Source organism: Sinocyclocheilus rhinocerous, unplaced genomic scaffold (genome assembly GCF_001515625.1).
Source record: "Sinocyclocheilus rhinocerous isolate Xijiao unplaced genomic scaffold, SAMN03320098_v1.1 scaffold592, whole genome shotgun sequence".
NCBI lineage: Eukaryota > Metazoa > Chordata > Actinopteri > Cypriniformes > Cyprinidae > Sinocyclocheilus > Sinocyclocheilus rhinocerous.
The window spans coordinates 971,934-984,563 of record NW_015642562.1 but is presented as its reverse complement, the minus strand read 5'-3'; the positions used below and the strand labels follow the sequence as shown (position 1 = coordinate 984,563).

The window sequence follows — 12,630 nt, the reverse complement described above, 5'->3', positions numbered from 1 at the left end:
TTTTAAAAATTATAGTGGATTTGGGTGTCCGCCATGACACTAGCTGTGAGAAATATGGCAACTTCGGCAAGCGGATTGATACAATTACAGACGGTGAAATGGTTGTTGGAGTTCTGTTGGGACTCTAATATCACACTCTCATTAGCCAATCAGATTCGAGGACCAGAAAAAACTGTTGTATATATACGTGTGTGTGTGTGTATATATACTATATGTATATATATGTGTGTGTGTGTGTGTGTGTGTGTGTGTGTTAAAAATATGTTTAAATTCCAAAGCACGATAAAATTACCATCACTGTACTATCACAGTACTGCTTAATGTTAAGAGTACAAGATTAAAGATGGTACATTAAAAAAAAGGTATTATGGTTAATACAAATATTAAATATAAATATTAAACAATATATAAAATATTAAAATTATAAATATAATATAAATATATTTAAAAGAAAATGTTTTACACATGTTAAAAAAAATATGTATTACATTGAAAAAATATTACAAATGTAAATAATATAAAATAAAAAATCATAGATAAAATATTAAAATATAAATTCTATATCAAAACAGAACTAATATACAAAGAAAGTTTTTTTTCCATGGTTTCAGACATTATTTTTGTTCCACACAATGGTTTCCAGTGAGAGAGTCTAATGCAGCCAATGAGGACAGAATGCACATACACACACACACACACACACACTCTTCTCCATCCTAATGCTGTGGTTGTGCTGAAGGTGAGACAGCAGTGAGATGTTTAAACAGGATGCGGCTGGCAGAATGAAACCTAACAAAAAATGTATCACTAATATAAATTATTCAGACACAAATTAAATGAGTAAAGCACTAAAGACACAAACAAACCCCTTCAGCCTCTGCAGAGAAAGCCCGTTCAGATCAGCACACAGGCGTACTGTACTCCTCTCATTGTTACTGTAGTGTGCATACTGCGCACAGTACAAAACCCAGATGATCAGCTACATTTGTCAAAATGTGAAGCAAACAACCAGTGTGACATACTGCATACCAACTCGACTTGAGCTTTCATTTCCAGTCCAGTGTGACGAATGAACAGTCTTCTTTTTGATTCATTAGTCTATCAGAATGTCAAATATTCAGACATTTTTAAACTTTAATTTGGATTAAAAAGGAGCAAATTATTAATATTTTGAATTTGTTTCCCATTTTCATTAAAATTTTAGTTAAATATTTAGTAATTTAGTTGAGTTTTGTCATTATTATTATTATTATTTTTAATGTCTATAGCTTTTATTAATTTTTATTTAATTTTCAGTTTTGGTTATTTTAGTACGTAAAGTTAAACTAAATGAAAATGTGAAAAGTTTCCTTGGCAGCTACATGAAAAAAAATTTTAACGTTTTTTTTTTTTTATATGCGCCAGCTCGTTAGAAGTGAGCTACGTGCATGAACTGTGTTCCGATCGATATGATCCCTACACAGTGTTCATTGCTCCCTACTCCCTGAACAGGGGAAATCCGTTGAAGTTTATTTCACTTCAGAATATGGGCTGGAATTGGGAACCGCTGATGTAGCCTATTGTAGTAATGTTGTCTCTGGTCTGTGAGCCTATATGCGTTCAGGAGGCGTGGCTTTGGACGGCGATTGCAGGGAGCGTGGGACGTTCGCTTTCAGTGCTATCAGGCTAAAGTTAGCATTTTCCAAGATCTCCTACTGCACCTTTAACCATTTATTTTATTTTTATGGTTTTAGTTTTAGTTAACTAATATAACACTGACAAGATAAAGTACTGTATATTAAATAAGAATCTTTGAAATTACTATCTGTTTGTTAAATTCAGTATTTTATATTTCAATTTATTTGATTTTATTTTTTCCCTTTCCCCCCTTTTATTTGTATTTGTATTACATATTTGTATTATCTACTAATTGAATTTAAATTTTTTTTCTATATCTTTTAGAACTGGTTACTTTTTATTTTTTTAATCTGTTAAATTTGCATGGATTTCTCACTGTTCAAAGCTAAGTTGCGTCGACATATGCACAGTTTTTGTCATGCCAATAAAGTACTAAAGTCACACTGAAATTAAATATAGAGAGTGTGTTGGATCTTTATGAAAAACTCTTTTATTTAATAATATAAATACCTGCAACAAGACGGAATAAAAAATTACAGTCTCACAGAAACTTTAGTGCAGTGATCATGACAAAAACACCACCACATTCAGCCAAAGACCATTCAAAAACATGTAGTGCGATCATAGAAATGGATTGTGGAAACGCCTCAGTGTGTGTGTGTGTGTGTGTGTGTTACTGCTGTTTGAGGAAGAGCACCGCTCCGCTCTGGATCCATGTGTCATGATCTCCGGCACACGGCAGCTGCACGTTTGTCACTCACGTTTAATCCTGTTAAACATGAGTTTTGCTCCTTCACTTGTAGTTTAGCGGCAGTGATCTGACCCCTCCATGACGCCATAAACTTTAAACTGTCCATAGAGCAGCTCATCAGCCTAACAGAAAGACAGAAAGATTTTTGTCCACTATGGACCTATGTGTAACTTTTTTTAATTGACGCACAAGGGTTAAAACAGAGTGTTTTATATTCTCCCCTGAGGTTTACTTATGTTAGCGGTCATTTTATTTCATTTTCACCCTCTGTTAGTAGTAGTACAATATGATTTCTGCAATGCACAATACGAGGATGGAATTGCAGAATCCAGACATAAAAATGGAATTTACTTTATAGCATTTAGACAATTTTTAATGAATAAATCAAAAGTTGGGCTGCAAAATGAATTCAATTCGAATAGCGACACAGACTACCATCAGTAATTATTAAACCACAAAAATGTACTCAAAATAATAATAATAGTAGTAATATTACTATAACAACTACAACATTGATTTTATGAAAATGGTTAGGGTTAGAATTCATGTGATTAGACATTCTGTTTAATGACTAAAATTTTATCAAACCATTAAAACACAATCCAGAAAAATGAAATCGGAAAGCATGGAATTTAGATCCTTCCAAATCCTTCCAAACGGGGAATTAAGGCTGTTTTTGTTACTGTAGCTTTAAAACTTCTTTATGCAAATGAGCTGATTTCTAGAGTAGCACACCTCACATTTACCTCAAGTCACCTCACATTTAGTTCAGTAAATGTTTATGAGTTTAGTTTAACAGGTGTGCAGGTGATAGTTTAGCAGGTATTTGTTACATGAGACACGGCAAGTTCAGTTTAGTAGGTGTATGTGAAATAAATTACCTCGTGTTGAGTTTACAACTGTACGTGACTTGAGGTAACTTGCATGCCCCCAAGTTTAGTTCAGCATGTGTTTGTTAGGTAAATTACCTCATGTTTATTTTAGCAGGTGTATGTGGAAAAAGTCTGTCTCCTGTTGTCTCTCACATATAAATCAACCCACATATTTGTTTCGAGCTGTTTCGGCTTGTAAACGATGCTTGATTTGTGCAGATTTCTCTCCTGATTCAGACCAGAACACTTTTTTACTGAAGGAAGCGTTATTATGGATCATGGACTCATATTTTAGTTAAAAACGTCTTAATGATGGATTTGTTTCAGCTTTTGTCTTCTCCAGATGTTAACTGATGGACTGGAGAGGTGTGGATTACTTGTGGATTATTGTGATGTTTTTATCAGCTGTTTGGACTCTCATTCTGACGGCACCCATTCACTGCAGAGCATCCATTGCTGAGACACTGATGCAATGCTACATTTCTCCAAATCTGATGAAGAAACAAACTCATCTACATCTTGGATGGCCTGAGGGTGAGGACATTTACAGCAAATGTTCATTTTGGATGAACTATTCCTTTAAATTTAGTAGGCAGAGTTATTGTATAGTATCATTGAGATATTATTATAGTTTTTATTAATAACCTGAATTTTTATTTTTCAATATTGTTTTAATTTTGATTTTTGCAATTGAGCTTTTTTTTTTCATTAGTATTACTTTTATTACTTTTCCCATTTTTATTTTCATTTTAGCTTTAGTTATTATAGTACATCAAGTTAAACTAAATGCAATGAGAAAAAAATTCTAATTTTATAGGTTTATTTTATTTCAGTTAAAGTTTATTTCATTTCAAGTTTTTTTTTTTGTGGTTTTAGTTTTAGTTAACTATAATAACTCTCCTCAAGTCATAAGTCTCCTCAAGTTCATTCAGAAAGGTGTTCAGTTCATCACCTGGCGGTCTCCTGTCTCAGTGCGTTCAGGGAAGTGTCTCGGTGGAAGAGCTCCGACAGCAGTCTGCCCCTCTCCACCCATCCCTGCACACACACACACACACACACACACACTCACACACACACACACACACACACACTCACACTCACACATCTCTTCCCGCACCTGCTGCGTCTCCTCACAGGACTTCACGCTTCAGATCGGCAGAGACTCAGATGCTGCGTCTTTCTGAGAACATCAGCGGACTGTTTCTGTATGTGTCCATCTTTATGTTTATCAGTAGCAGGTGTGTTTAGGACATCAACAAACAATCAACAAACACAACTGTTGTAGTAATCATTTTCTTAAAGTAATGCTCTTTTTTTAAAGATTTTAGATTCTCTTCTGCTCAAAAAGGCTGTATTTATTTGAGCAAAAATACAGTAAAAACAGTAATATTGTCAAATATTATTACACTTTCAAATAACTGTTTTCTATATGAATATATGTTAAACTGTAATTTATTTCTGTGATCAAAGCTGAATTTTCAGCATCATTACTGCAGTCTTCAGTGTCACATGATCTTCAGAAATCATTCTAATATGCTGATTTGCTGCTCAAGAAACATTTCTGATTATTATCAATGTTGAAAACCGTTGTGCTGTGGAATATTTTTGTGAAAACCTTGATACATTAAATTTTTCAGGATTCTTTGATGAATAGAAAGTTCAAAACAACAGCATTTATTTGAAATAGGAATTTTTTGTAACAACATAAATATCTTTACTGTCACTTTTGATCAATTTAATGCATCAATGATGAATAAAATATACATTTTTGTTTTAAAAAAATCTTACTGGCCCCAAATTTTTGAACAGTAGTGTAATGAATGAATAGGCCTTTATTTTAAATATTATTACGCTGCATTGTATATTACTGAATAAGTAAACATAATAATTACAAAATAAACGATTAATTAAAAATAATTATTAAATAAATAAACAGTCCTTTATTTACTTAATAATCCTAACAGCAACCAATCTGCATCTAAAATTAAAATTCATTTCCACTCAGAAACACGTCACATTGCAGATTATGTTGTTTTTCAAGGTCACTTCAACAAGATCTGTGTTCAAGAACTAGCAGAACACGACCCACAAACATGCTCGACCTCCTGTTTATTAGAGTCGGTGCGTTTCTGCAGGTGTGTGTTGTGCTCAGATCTGTTGGTCGGGAATAGACGGCTCACATTTACAGATTTCACAGATCTCTATAAACAGCTGCTGCTGTGGAAATTCGACTCACTGGAGCAGGTGGGTGTCATAATAGCGCTGACGGATAAGATTGAATTATCTGTTAGAGGAGCGCACATGAGGTCCATTACAGTCCATCTCGGGGTGAGTTTCAGCACACGGACCTCCATGACCTTCATTTTTTGTCAGTTTGTGTGTCTACAAACCTGCTTTATAGTCATTTTAGGCACCATATTTGACCCTTAAGGCCCACTTAAAATATTAGTCAAGGTTTCTTGGAACAAAAAACAATCAGAATTTAGTTTTCAGGATCATTTCGGACCCTTAAAATGCTGTTTTTGCTACAGCAAGACTTTCAGTGGAGGAAGTCTGAACTCAGAATTGCTTCAATATTGTAAAGCTCTTGACATTCCTTCACCTAAATTCTCCCTCTCAAGTTCACTCAACCTTGCCCCTTCATTGGTTTACAGGGAGATTTGGTTCAGTGCAGTGCCTGAGGGAGCAGCTCAAATCATCATCAGCCCAGCTGAAGAAACACATTCATCATGAGGCTCGCTCCGCAGGACTAATTACAGTCAAACTAACTCAGATCAGCAGCGGCGGACGGATCGGACACGCGTGGCAGGTGTTTTGTGGACGCTGTGGCTCATTTCCAGCTCTCGTCTCAGACTCTGACTGGACAAATGAGAGCAATGAACCTCACCAAAACATGTCCAGGTCACATTTCACCACAAAATCAAAACAAACTACATATATGTGACCCTGGACCACAAAACCAGTCATGAGGGCCAATTTTTTTAAATTGAGATTTATACATCATCTGAAAGATGAATAAATAATCGCCTTTAAAGCTGTCCAAATTAAGTTCTTAGCAATGCATATTACTAATCAAAAATTAAGTTTTAATATATTTACGGTAGGAAATTTACAAAATATCTTCATGGAACATGATCTTTACTTAATATCCTAATGATTTTTGGCATAAAAGAAAAATCGACAATTTTGACCCATACAAATTTTTTTTGGCTATTGCTACAAATATACCCCAGCGACTTAAGACTGCTTTCGTGCTGCAGGGTCACAAATATATTCTGCATCAAAAATATGAAGGCTATCATACGAGTTCTTTTTGTATTTTTTTTTTTGAATTCTCATTATTCTTACATCCATAACAATACAGTAATACATAATAATACATGTAATACAGTTAATTTTCTACTATATTATAGTAAAATACTGTAATAAAATATTTTTAAATCAGAAAAATACCCTTTTAAAGAAAATACTGCAAATACTATTAGAAGTAGGCCTATTAATTTTATTAATTTATTAATTTTATTTTATTAATACTACTACTGACAATTTATAATACAAATAATTATAATCATTATCATTTTAAATGTATAGCATAAAAAACATTGCTGTTATCATATAAAAACAAGAAAATCAAATGATTATTGTTTTAAATTTATAAAATTACAATATTATATTTCACCACTACTGCTGTTATGCAATAATAATAATTATTATTATTATTATTATTTAACAGCAAAAAGATCTGCACTTAGTAATGAGAATTTTGAGGTGAAAATGTGAAATGAAAATATTGTCACAAATCTTAATGTTTCTGAAACAGAATTCATTTTCCTTATGCAAAATATATATTCTTATTTCAGCCCCACATAAATGTTAGCCAGACATGTTTTGGAGATTCTCACGTGCATAGAAAAATCATCAAAAGTCTCGCTCCCAAACTTCTGTATACACACATCAGCAGATGACAAACACTGAACACACCTGCTCACATTCACTGCTTTAGTGTTTACAGCAGGCTGGATTTTCAGAAGCACTAACTCTAAACAAACAGATTCCCATAATCACATATACACACACCATCACAATATTACATGAAGTCAGTCGTGTGATTGATGTACATGATAATACACACGCTGCTGTTTGTGTGTGTGTTCAGCTGTAATGGACTCTCCCTCAGGTGATGCTGGTGCGCTCATTAATTATTCATGAGTCCTTGGCTGATGTCTTTAATATTCACGCCACGTAGCTCCTCCTGCTTCCTGCAAGGTCAGTGTATCAAGTGCATGTTTATCTATCTATCTATCTATCTATCTATCTATCTATCTATCTATCTATCTATCTATCATCATATATCCATCTATCATTAAAATTTGTCATGTCCAAAACTACTAACTTGCCTAGCAATATAAATGTAAAAAATGTAAGTAAAATAAACCAGTACAGGAGTAATAAGTAAATAAAGTAAAATAAATTCTATAAAATATAGAATAATATCTGTTATTATTATTATTCTTTATTTATTTTATGATCTTGTTTTTTATGTGATTTGCCAAGTGATATAAAGGTAAAATAAATATAGACATAAGACAAATAAGACAACTTTTATATTATATATAAACATATTTAATTTATATATAATTTGACGTGTCCAAAACCACCAACTTCATTTCATAATCTTGTTTAGTGACTTGATTTGCCTAGTGATATAAAGGTTATAAATAAATAACATTTAGAGGGTTTGGACATGACAAATTATATATACATAAAATATAAACATTAAAGATATATTTCATGCATATATAATTTGTCATTTCCCAAACCACTGAATTTGTTTGATAATCAATGTTTTTTTTGTTTTTTTTTACCTTGATATCCTCATGCCAGGCCGACATTGTAAATCATATATATATATTCGTATTTGTGACCCTGCAGCACAAAAGCAGTCTTAAGTCGCTGGGGTATATTTGTAGCAATAGCCAAAAATATATTTTATGGGTCAAAATTATTGATTTTTCTTTTATGCCAAAAATCATTAGGATATTAAGTAAAGATCATGTTCCATGAAGATATTTTGTAAATTTCCTACCGTAAATATATTAAAACGTAATTTTTGATTAGTAATATGCATTGCTAAGAACTTCATTTGGACAACTTTAAAGATGATTTTCTCAATACTTGGATTTTTTTTTGCACCCTCAGATTCCATATTTTCAAATAGTCGTATCTCGGCCAAATATTGTCCTATCCTAACAAACCATACATCAATGGAAAGGAAAGCTTATTTATTCAGCTTTCAGATAATGTATAAATCCCAATTTTAAAAAATTGACCCTTATGACTGGTTTTGTGGTCCAGGGTCACATTTATTTAGACCAGTAATCCCCAGTTAACATGGCTTTATTGTAGTAAAGCCAAAGTCAACAATAAGTTACCAATTTTTGAAAGGCTACATGAATGCTTCATAGTTGTTCAATCACCAAACCACATTGTGGAATACGGGCATCGGAGCGCTGTGACCCGGTGTTATCAGAAACTACGTCATGAGCTTCACAGAGCTGGAATTTACGGCAGGGCTGCTATTCACAAAGAGCTTTCATCCAAAGCCAAAGCACAAAAGAGAGTAAAGCGCATTAAAAAAAACGGAAAAACCCTCGTACAATCAGATGAGTCACTGCGGCCTACATTCCGATGGCTTTACACTCTGAAAACAACCAGAGACACCTCGACACACGCGGCATCTGCTGAGCCTGATGGGAGACCTGTGGTGGTGCGGGCTAATGTCTCCAGAGACTCATTAGGTCAGATGATTGCTCTGCATGGCCCTATTACAGCAGGAAAATAAGGCCAGGTGCATCCTGAACAAACACGGCTCCTTCGTGGCATTCTCACATTCTAGCATCATAGACACTGCTAAACAAACTCAAGGACACCTAGAGGAGGTCAAACACATTCCAGGACCTCTGGATCAACAGAGGAGTTTGTTTACCTGAATCGCGAGCGCTCGGGACACGACGGGTCTTCAGGGTCTTCCCATTTATTCTGCCAACTCAACGGACACTGAGAGACACAGAGAAACAAACGATTACATTGCCTTTATCCCCAAAACAAATAGCTGCTGATTTGCAAAAAATGCTTAATATTGCTTAATTTTATGATGTTGAGTAAAAAAAATTTATAAAACTTTCCATCAAAGTTTTTTTCCCCACAAAATAAGAATAAATGTTTTTTTTATCAATTATATATCAGCTTTAATGCACTTATTAATATATGAAAAGCAGTGCAAATTATTATTTTTTTAATTAAAATTACTGAAATAAAATGAATAGAAAGTAAAAAGAACTAAGGTAAAACAAAAAGAATAAAAAATGACAAAAACACACAACAGAATTACTAAAACTTGAACCCCCACTAACCAGTAGAACTTTGTAACATCTTTTTTCATTTAATACAATAAAATACTGTTTCATATGTGTCTTTTCCCACAAGATGTCAAGAACCAGTGTTGTTATTGTTAACTAAAATGAAAACTAAAAATATAAAAGTTACATTTACATTAATTAAAATAAAATAAAATATAAAACCAGTGTTGTTATCGTTAATTTAAATAAAATATAAAAAAACTGACTGAAATGAAAATTAATGAAAACCGAAGAGATGTAATAAAAAACCAAGAACACAAAATAAAATTTCTACATTTGAATTCAGGATTAGGCATAAAATAATGTCATACGTGTGAAAATGGGCCGAGAATTGAACAAATAGTTCTTTGGAAACCGAAAGTGACATGCTCGAGAAAAATGTATTTATTCCACTATTTTTGGAATCAGCATCACAAAATAAGAAACAAATACTGGATTTCATTCAGCAAATATGATACGGTGTAATCACTATATAACTATCAAACTGTATTGTTTAATTAATCAAGCAGGTGCAGGTGTTCAGTCTTACCTCCTGGTTCAGAAGCGCAGTGACCAGTTTGTGTATGTCAGCGGTCAGGAGGGACGTCCCTCTTACAGAGCAAGGCCAGCGATTGGTGCATGCTCTGGACCAATCGCACCACAACGAAACACAGCATCACACATGGCGGGCTAGAGTGAGGAACGGCAGGCGGTCTAAGGAAACGGTGCGGCCAGCGGATTCGATGAAGGAGCGTCCTTATGCACCAAGAGCTTGTAACACTTCAAAGAGAAAGGAAAAATTGAAATCGCATCACATGACCCCTTTAAACTGCTCCAGCTGGACGAATGAGAGAACGGGAGAGCTGACGCCCTCGCTGGGCGGAGCCACCTTCTGATGGATCAATGAGGAACCCTGAGAAAGAGGCAAGAGCCAATCAAAATCTAGACTCTAGCCTAAACGATATGACCACGCACTGTTTACTGCATATTGCACACAAAACAGCTGGCCAATATCTGATTGCCTGTTTTTATGCAATTTCCAGGAGTGAAACAACACAATATCTGTCTGCCGGGAGATAAAATTGTGTTTGCGAGTTCTCATGATGCCTAAAACATTTTGAGTGACACATTTCAGCTCGGGTTGTTTTATGATTCTGTCACAATAGGCTGTTATTGAAGGATGAGCAGTTAAAAACTAGACCGAACTGACAGAAAACTCACAGAAATGTGTTGTTATTCATTTCACATGTGAAGGGGCTTTTACATAGACATCTTACAGTATACTGTACATACATTAGCAAAAAAACAGCCCTTTTAATTGTAAGGGTCAAAGAGACAACATTTATATACTATTATAGTATTTATTGATATTTTGAATTAGTTATTTTTAGATTTATTTTATTTTATTTTTTTAGCAATTTTATGTGCTTTTGTGATTGTTATTAGTTTTTTTATATTTCTATTTAGCTTTAATATTTTTATTTATATTTATATATTAATAAATATATATTCTTAGTACTTCAATGTAAACTTATTTATTGCAGTTAGTTGATAAGGCAACATTTCTAATTTTAAAATAATTCATAAAAATATTTTTTTAAATATTTATTTAAATCACTGAATCCATTTTTAACAGTTTTACTTTACAATAGTAAAAATATTTACTATTTTATTTTCAGATTTATTTAAATTACTGAATCCATTGTTAACAGTTTTACTTTACAATAACAACACTACAAAAATAGAAGGAAAATAAATAATGAATTACCATACATTTGTATTTAATTATTAATATTATTTAAACAATAAATAATTATTATAAACAATAAATAATAATTATTAATTAAAAACATTATTAAAACAATTATTATAAATACAGCTGTATAAGGTGCGAAAAAAAAAGAAACATTATACCTGGACTTATTGGACACAAAATTGTATATAAAAATTGCTATATAAAATTATATTATATAAAAATATATATATACAGGGGTGCACATAAGTGATAAAAATGCGCTGTGTAAAGAAGTTCAGACCACTCATTTGTGTACCGAAATGGTTGACAGCTGTTAATGCACAATTATCATTTTAGATCGACAAACTGTAATGTATAAGATTTCTATTAAAACTAAATCAGCTAAACATAAATCTAGGCTACCCGCTGCCGTTTTTAAAGCACAATGCAAAACTTTGACATTTCATTCACTGACGTGCTTCACTCACTCGGCAGTGCATAGATTGTTATATTTAATTGCCGGCAACCCACCAAAATGCTGACTTTTAAGTTTGGAAATGATGAAAATTTATATTTAAAGAAAAAAGTAAATATTAGCATTTTATTTTTAAGTTTACTATAAAATAATTTTATTTTTATTTAATACTCCCTTTTTATTTAAAAATATAATAGTACTATCACATTATCATTTTGTTTATAAAAAAACTAAATAAATAAAGTGCAATAATATTATTATCACTATTATTAATTTATTTTTTTAAATTATATTTAATGGGTCACACTATGTGCAGTGTGAGGACCAAACCAAATCTCGAGGTGCTCTTATGAGAACCAGGCTGAAAAATGTCTCGGTTACGTATGTAACCTTCGTTCCCTGAAGGAGGGAACATGCTGCTGATCACAGCGTGAGTATAAGTAGGCAGCCGGTGCAGCACATATTCAGGTTTTCGTTGAGGAGCTCAGCGGTGGTACAGCAGCCATGGCGACGAGACGTGACGTCTCCGTTCCCTCCTTCAGGGAACGAGGATTACATACGTAACCGAGACGTTCCCTTTCAGTCGGTCATTCTCGATGTCACGTCGGTGACCGACGAATTGGGATCCCTACCAAAGTGCCACGGATACTGCCCCTACCAGTGTCCTGTGGAAGCCACCTGCGCCCCTATTTTTTGGCGCAGGCCAGGGCCTGCACAAGAGGACCAGCTACTGCTACTATGGCACTACCCACTGAGTAAGACTGGATAACACTGGGAAAACG

General features: G+C 33.5%; 1 pseudogene; it reads right to left on the bottom strand.

Moving 5' to 3' along the window:
- Window positions 1–2,258: 2,258 nt before the first annotated feature.
- The window catches only part of LOC107756205 (cytoplasmic dynein 2 heavy chain 1-like), a 41,809-nt pseudogene continuing 31,437 nt past the window's right edge, over window positions 2,259–12,630 (bottom strand).